This window comes from Lampris incognitus, chromosome 9 (assembly GCF_029633865.1).
Source record: "Lampris incognitus isolate fLamInc1 chromosome 9, fLamInc1.hap2, whole genome shotgun sequence".
Taxonomy (NCBI): domain Eukaryota; kingdom Metazoa; phylum Chordata; class Actinopteri; order Lampriformes; family Lampridae; genus Lampris; species Lampris incognitus.
In genome coordinates, this window is record NC_079219.1 from 9,516,526 (window position 1) to 9,525,425 (window position 8,900).

Consider the following 8,900-nt stretch of genomic DNA (forward strand, 5'->3'; position numbering starts at 1 on the left):
AACCCATGACTTGACTCAATACACGACACGGCGCAAGCTCTTTTGGGCGTGATATACCGAAGTCGGGCAGTAACGTGGGACCTGAATCATGACGACTCCCCCGGGGTCAGTTAATCACCCCGCTATCAAACATACAAATATATTGCTCGGTGTATTATCCAACGGTAGAACGTACATTTCTGCTACTTGTGTGACCGCGATGGGGTGACGTGATCAGAGCGGCCTGCGTGAAGACCGAACCCTTCCAGACTGTGAGCGAAGGCGGTTGAGCCACGACACGCGGCGGTGTCCGCCAGGCCAAGCCTGAGGTTAGCGAGTTAGCGAGTGTCTGCGGGGTTAGCGAATGTGTGTTGGTTTAAGTGTTGTACAACAGGCCCGTGGCTTGCGGCAACGCACCGTCCTGCCCCTTACGCCTCGTCGTCGTCGGCACAACCAGGACAGCGACCGACATCCTCAACTCCTACAGTTTGACAGCAACTGTGAACCAACCCTCTTCGTCACGACGGCAGTGACGTCTACACGGACTAGGTAAACTAATAATCCACCTCTGCGGACCTAAGATGGCTCCCGCTACAAAGAGCAGGGTGACAAAAAAAAGGAAAAATCTTGAAGTTAATGCGAAGATGGTGTTGCCATGGTGATGTGTACTACACGGGCGCAGTACTGAAGCTGAATACAATGGCGGTCACATGACCACGGTTTTCCTTCCACGGCCGACGGGAGTCGGGGTCAGGATCTGCCCGCGCCGGAGCAAATCGGGGGTGGTGGAGACGCCGACGCCTTCTCCCTCTCTCTCTGATCGCCCTCCTCAGCCGTTCCTGGCACGGAGGAGTCGCTTGGAGGAAGTAGGAAAGAAAGAAAGACAGAAACAGGAACGACAAAACAGGAAGTTAAATACACGACGTGGATTTTGTTCTCTCTTTTTTATGTGCACAATGGCTGTCTGTGTCAGTGTGAGGACAGGAAAGAGGTGGAGGTGATTGTGGTGGTGGTGGCGGTGGTGAGCAGCCAGAGGGAAGGCAAAAATCAATGCGCGTTTTTGCGTCTCGCTGCTGTTGCGTTATAAACAATTTCCGTTTGTTGTCGTTATCTATGTGTTCATCGGAGATGCAAAAACAAACAAACGAACTGGGGAAAAAAAAACCGACAAGGTATGTGTGTGTTTGTGTGTGTGTGTGTGTGTGTGTGTGTGTGTGTGTGTGTGTGTGTGTGTGTGTGTGTGTGTGTACCTCTCTCCACTTTGTGTGATCAGCCTTCTGCAGGTCTCCATCTGCACATCCAGGCCCCCGCTTCATCGAGCACATTTCCATGTACTCGTGCAGGTGACGGTTCATGTCACTCTTGGCCGTCGCCAGCTCCAGCTGGGGTCAGAAGCACAGCGTCGGAAAGTCGCACAGACACGCAAGAACAAAAGCATCCTCGCACAACGGGGAGCGCACACACAACACAGACACAACCGAGCACGCACGGCAACACAAGCGCACGAGCACAGACGGGCGTCTGTTAGCGCACACGCAGAGGTCGTACCTCGATCTGGCCAATGGTCTCCTGGTACTCCTTCTCTCGGGATTTGAACAGGCATTCTGTGTCGCTAATCACCTTCTCCAAGCACTCCTCCTGTTGAACAGGAAAGAGAGAGGAGCGTTTTCCTTTTTTTCTTTTCCCCCATCCATCCATCCATCCATCCATCCATCCATCCATCCATCCATCCATCCATCCATCCATCCGGTATCCAACCGCTTATCCTGCTCTCAGGGTCGTGGGGGATGCTGGAGCCTACCCCAACAGTCATTGGGCGGGCGGCAGGCGGGGAGACACCCTGGACAGGCTGCCAGGCCATCACAGGGGCTGTGGCCCACCACACTGACTGCACCTTCATCAGGGTGTCTGGTTTATTCGGCCAATCACCCCACTCTTCCCGGTCGCTGCTCCGCCCCCTCTGCCGATCCGGGGACCGCATGCCTCCTCCGATACATGTGACCAAGCCGGAGGCAACACGGGGATTCGAACCGGCGAGCCCCATGTTGGTAGGCAATGGAATAGCTATACTACCCGGACCCCCCCCCCCCCACCACCAAGAGGAGCGTTTTCAACTTGCACGCACATTGGTTCACCTGACCCCCTTCTGGAGACGGGTGTGTGTGTGTGTGTGTGTGTGTGTGTGTGCTTATCGGCACTGTGTGGGTGTTTGAAGGAGTCATGCCCTAAAAAGGGGCCCCGACAGAGCGGAGCGGTGAAGGTCACTGGGCCGTGGTATGCGTAATGCAGCTGAATCAGGCCGTCGATGACGGAGGCCGGACACACCCATAATAACCCCCATTAGCTCGCTGCTCCACCCACCGCCTGCGCCGGTGACATCTGCGCCTCAAAAGCTTCCTGCGCGGCTGAACCGCCGGCGCCGAAAAACCACGCAGCTGTTCGAAACACGTCAGGCAGAAAGTCCTCGGTCACGTGGTTTTAGCAAACAAAAGAGAGAGAGAGAGACTGCTGTGGTGTCTGTCCAACAGCAGGATTACAGAAACCGGAAGACAGAAAAGGACGCACACGTCTGAATCCCGGCTCACGGCTACAACCCGGAAGATTCCCGTGCAGAAATATGGTAATTTTGCTACCATCCGTTGCCGGCACACATCCAAATCATGAATGCAGTTCCTCATTCTCCCCCGTTGTATCCGGCCAATTACCCCACTCTTCTGAGCCGTCCCAGTCACTGCTCCACCCCCACCCCACCCGCACCCCCCCGTCGATCCGGGGAGGGCCGCAGACTACCACGTGCCTCCTCCAATACATGTGGAGTCGCCAGCCGCTTCTTTTCACCTGACAGTGAGGAGTTTCACCGGGGGGACGTAGCGCGTGGGAGGATCACGCTACCCCCCCCCCCCAGTTCCCCCTCCCCCCTGAACAGGCGCCCCGACAGACCGGAGGAGGCGCTAGTGCAGCGACCAGGACACATACCCACATCTGGCTTCCCACCCGCAGAGGGACGCCCAACCAAGTCGGAGGTAACACGGGGATTCGAACCGGCGAGCCCCGTGTTGGTAGGCAACGGAGCAGACCGCTATGCTGCCCGGACACCCGTAGTGGCTCATTCTATTGGTTCTTGTCTTTAGGACCTTGCTGAGAGATGTGATGCTTCGCTTAGTTTTCTGTTTTTCTGTCTGTAACAGGGCAGCCAAGTGTGCAGTAAGTCACATGACTCAGCGACTTGTTGTGGCAAGCGAGGCAATATGGCGGAGAGAGCTTGTAAAAGACCTTTACCAACGGACACTTCGTCAATAGCTTAAACCCAGGCGGGAGAGAAGGAAATGATGTAACAGCACCATCCATCCATCCAGTACCAGAACCGCTTAGCCTGCTCTCAGGGTCGCTGGAGCCTCTCCCAGCAGTCACTGGGTGGCAGGCGGAGAGACTCGCTGGACAGGCCATCACACAGGGCCCACACACACACACACACACACACACACACACACACACACACACACACTCACACATACCTAGGGACAATTTAGTATGGTCGAGTCACCTGACCTACATGTCTTTGGACCGTGGGAGGAAACCCGAGCCCCCGGAGGAAACCCACGCAGACACGGGGAGAACATGCAAACTCCACACAGAGGACGACCCGGGACGACCCCCAAGGTTGGACTACCCCGCGGCTCGAACCCAGGACCTTCTTGCTGTGAGGCCACCGCACTAACCACTGCGCCACCGAGCCGCCCATGTATTTATTTATTTATTTATTTCTATTTAGATATAATATATATTTATATATATATAAAAAAAGAAGAAATGGAAATGGTTTAATGGATCACTGTGGCGACCCCTAATGGGAGCAGCCGGAAGTAGTAGTAGCATATATATGTGTGTGTGTGTGTGTATGTGTGTGTATATATAATGTATATTTATATATTTTTTATCTATATATAACTAGATAACTATATAGAAAACTATAGAAAATCAAACAAACTATATAAATAAACCACTATCAAATTAGAACTACTGAAAAATACAAAAATATGTAACTTTGGTCTGTCCGCTGTCTCTCCTCTCTCTCGGTCTGTCTGTCTCTCTCTCTCTCTCGGTCTGTCTGTCTCTCTCTCTCTCTCGGTCTGTCTGTCTGTCTCTTTCTCTCTCGTTCTGTCCGCTCTCTCTCTCTCGGTCTGTCTGTCTGTCTGTCTCTCTCTCTCTCTCTCTCTCTCTCTCTCGGTCTGTCTGTCTGTCTCTCTCTCTCTCTCTCTCTCTCTCTCTCGGTCTGTCTGTCTCTCTCTCTCTCGGTCTGTCTGTCTCTCTCTCTCTCGGTCTGTCTGTCTCTCTCTCTCTCGGTCTGTCTGTCTCTCTCTCACTCTCTTTCAATATGTCTTCGCTCAAACACTGCTCTCCTCAACGGTATATATAGATTTATGTATTTATAGAAGACGGAAGGGTGTAGCCAGGGGGTTGTGACTTGTGTCGCATCACATAGACAAGCCTGTGACAATCCACGGTTGTAATAACACGGTTATAACCGCAGCACTTAGCTGAAATTCCCCCGCTTTGCATATAGATGGTATAGATTGCCCTAAGACGTCAAGATGAGCAGCAGGGTCGGTGTCTCTGGCTTGGACGTGTCCAAGTGCATCAGTATTCAGTGAAAATAAGTAGTTTTAGTGTTACGTAGACCTTAAACTGCAACAACGACCACCACACAAAAACGGACTTGCACTCATAACGTGGCGGGTACCCAAGTGATGTCATTACCTAGAAAGGTCTTCATCATCACCGGCAATGCAGTGGCGGGTACCCAAGTGATGTCATTACCTAGAAAGGTCTTCATCATCACCGGCAATGCAGTGGCGGGTACCCAAGTGATGTCATTACCTAGAAAGGTCTTCATCATCACCGGCAATGCAGTGGCGGGTACCCAAGTGATGTCATTACCTAGAAAGGTCTTCATCATCACCGGCAATGCAGTGGCGGGTACCCAAGTGATGTCATTACCTAGAAAGGTCTTCATCATCACCGGCAATGCAGTGGCGGGTACCCCAAGTGATGTCATTACCTAGAAAGGTCTTCATCATCACCGGCAATGCAGTACAGTGTGGCATGAACCAACTCCGTTAGTGCCGGATCTGTCCAGCCGTGTTTAACAACAATATTTACATCAGCTGAGGCCCGACGCAATGAAATGTCCACCAAGCCACGTGGCCATGTGGCGTGCTGCGACACCAGCGCCCTGCGGACAACGGCAAACACGACGTGTCTCGCCACCCGGGTCAGCGTTTTGAGATTATTTTGAGAAATGGAGACGACTGAAAGTCTAAGAGGGGACGGAAAGGGCCGCAGCGCTGGCGAGAAACAAAGCCCACGTTTCCCAAGTCTGACCGGGGACAGCGGCAGAAGCGGGGCAGACAGCCGCCGTGGACATCGACCACAAATTACAACTTCAAGATGAAAAACAACTTTTGTAACCGGTTAAAATAAAATCATGTAACTATCAGGATTTTAGCTTTAAAACAAATACATTTCAGGTGGTCTCCATAGCGACTATTGATCCATCCATCCATCCATTACCCAAACCGCTTATCCTGCACTCGGGGCCGCAGGGATGCTGGAGCCTATCCCAGCAGGCACTGGGCGGCAGGCGGGGAGAGACCCTGGACAGGCCACCAGACCGCCACAGCGCCCGCCAGCAGATGTAAATGCACAGAAATCAGTTTTCGCTACTGGAGGCTGTAAACCAGATTCGAGAACCGGTCACCCCTGGCAGACTTGCACCGCTATCGAAGTGACGGAGCCGGGATGTGATCGAGCTGCAACGGGCGCGTGAGGAATGTAAAGAGAAAGAGAACGAGCAAGGAAAAATAAATGCAGACCCAAACCTCATAAATATATACATAAGGAGTTGCTGCTTTCACGCCAACACGGGCACGTGCTTCTAATGGTTGATCTGTGGCCTCAGACTGCGATTGCTTTCATTTCACTTTTACGCCGATGACACTGAACTGTAGATACCACAATGACTAAGCCAAATCTAGACTACCTACTACAAACCACTACACAGCAGTCAAACCCACATCCCACATCTGGACATGGATCGACTGGCCCACGTAACTCAATCTCTGCAGGTAAAAATCCCCACCCTCCTCGTCTGTGTCCGACCCTGGCATACCCTCATCTGGTCATTGTAGAGCATATATAGTCCCTACGAAAAGCCTCCTGCTAGGCGTCCGGGTAGCGTAGCGGTCGATTCCGTTGTCTCCCAACATGGGGATTGCCAGTTCGAATCCCCATGTTGGTATGGGGATTCGAACTGGCAATGCCCGAGTTCTCCATCAAACCTTGATGGAAAACTCGGCAGCAGCGACCGGGATGGCTCGGAAAATAGGGTAATTGGCTAAGTACAATTGGGGAGGGAAAAAAAGGGAGTGGGGGGCCTCCTTCACTACCTTAAGTGTTAAGGGTCCTGATGAGAGGACCCTGACCCTGGCCACCACACCAATCTCATATCCTGCACTGGCTCCTGGTCTGATTCAGGAGTCCATTCACAAGCTCTCTCCTGACTCTTTAAATTGCATCCACAAAAGTGCACCCCGGGAAGTGCCCAACCACCCCCGAAAATGCCCAACCACCCCCGAAAGTCTCCACATGTGCACTCTGGTCAGGCGATGGCCTGCTCCTCCGAACCCCCGGCACAAAGCTTAGCATAACGGCACATGGAGCTGCGGGAAACCCCTGGACTGTCTGACAGCGCTGTGGGCGTTGGCCTGTCATACTGTACTTGCTCTTTTAGTCATAACGTTGCTCTTTTTCATCATTCCTTTCGGTTTTTATCATTGTTTTTTCTTAATTTGAATAATTTTGTATCGCAGTTCGTGATTTTCTGATAATTGCGAATGACAGTGATAATTGTCTTTTTTTTTTTAAATTCATTTCTGATTTTTCCCTTTTTCTCCCAATTTAGTGGCCAATCGATCCCTATTCTAGTTCAAACACCCACCCTCGTACTGCGTGCGTTCGCCAACCGCATCTCTCCAGCCGGCAGTCTCGAAGGAGTCACTTCGTCACGAGAGTGACGAGGTGAATCCAGGCCGAACCACTGCTTTTTCCGACACAGACAGAAACGCATTCATGTGACGAACACAAGCCGACTCCGCCCCCCTCCCGAAGACAGCGCTGACGAGACCGGGGAGCGAACCCCCGGTCCCCAGTGGGCTGCATAACTGCATAATTGTCATTATTATTATTACGATTATCATTATTATATGGTCTGAGCTTACCTCTCCTGGCTGGTGGGTGGGGTCAGGAGGCAGAGTGCATCCTGGGAAGTCCTCCCAGAGAAGCAGGGTCTCCTCAGTCTCTTCCCAGGCCAGACTGTCACAGTCGTCCTCAAACTCACATTCGCGTCTGCAATAAAGACATATTCGTACATGTACACGCACACACACATACACACACACACACACACAACCAGTGCATTAAATGGCCCAAGCTGTGATTTATTTGACCCATTAAAAATAATTCATATTATTATATTTACATATTATATTATATTATAATTAGGTATATCTATATACACAATTGAAGAGTCTGAGTTGTGGACTGGAAATAAGCATTTTGTGACTTTTTCCAATCGATTGCAATTGAAAACAATGGCCCGTTTTACTGCTGTGTTAATAAAACACTGCCCATGTAAATAAACCTCTTGCAGCATCGGAAAACACCCAGATTTAGTTGTAGGTAAGCGTTAGTCCTTACAGTGAGAGAACTGTCAATCAATTTTCAAGTGACAGCAGGTTCTAATCCTGTGTGCCGTACATGAATTAAAGATTGCACATTTAAAACCACGTAAATTAAATTAAAAGTCTATACACACACACGTATTACACCCGAGAATGTCAAAAGTTTACGAAGTTGCGCCACTCACAAGTGGTTCAGCATCCTCTGCATCTCCTCATTGATCTGATTGGCCGACGAGCCACAGTGCTCCTCGTCTTTAGGCCCGCCCACATCGCTCTCAGAGTTGCTGACCAGCTCCTCGCCCTCACTCCCATTAACGGACACGGGGGGTTGTTTACGCCGACAGTTTAGGGGTGACTGGGTGTTAGGAACCTGAGGATTCAGTTAGGGGGGGGGGGAGGGAGGTTTGGCTTTGCCGTAAAATCGCAGAACAACATTTCCCAGCAGGCAAGTCAGTCAATTTTGAGGACATCTCATGCAATCGCTGGCCCAACACATGGAAAGACCTGAAGAGACATCTGAACAAACAGCGTGCTGTGGACAGACAGGCCCACAGACGAGACCATTTAACCGGTCGGTTTTCGTCCCGTACCTGGAACATCTGGATGACGTCCTCACAGTTCCTCTGCTGAGCGACGTCGCAGAGTCGAGCAGTGATGTCAATCCTGCGACAGATGTCCATGTCCACTTTCATGGCTTTCTCCTGGATCTTACTGTCCAGCTCGGATAAATTCTACCCCGGCGGTTTTGGGGACAGGGGAGGATCAGGACATGTTAATATGGATACCCAATGGTCCATGGTCATTGTGAAAGTATAGATTTTTATGAGCAACACCAGCACTTTGGAGTCATGACTAAGAAGATTAAAACTAGACAAGTAGACCTCAATACAATTACGATAATTACTGTAATAATTAGAAAATGTTGGTACATATGCTATTATATGGTACAGGTAGCCACTCTGGGAAATATAGCCGCAGCTTTAGTACACTCAAGGCTCAGCGTTTTCGGTTTTTATTTTTCAAAGCCATCCAGCATGCCGAATTTCGCCATAAGAGGACACTGTTACATAACCTCACACGAACAGGAACAACTTTTGGGTGCAAGGAAACATAAAATCAGGGTGAAAATCAGTTTAAAAATCTGGCTATTTTTCAGTGAAAATGGGTAAGAGACCGAAAACG

At 50.7% G+C, this 8,900-nt stretch overlaps 1 pseudogene; it reads right to left on the bottom strand.

The window, feature by feature from the left end:
* Positions 1–501: 501 nt before the first annotated feature.
* Positions 502–8,900, bottom strand: part of LOC130117880 (non-homologous end joining factor IFFO1-like) — a 13,827-nt pseudogene continuing 5,428 nt past the window's right edge.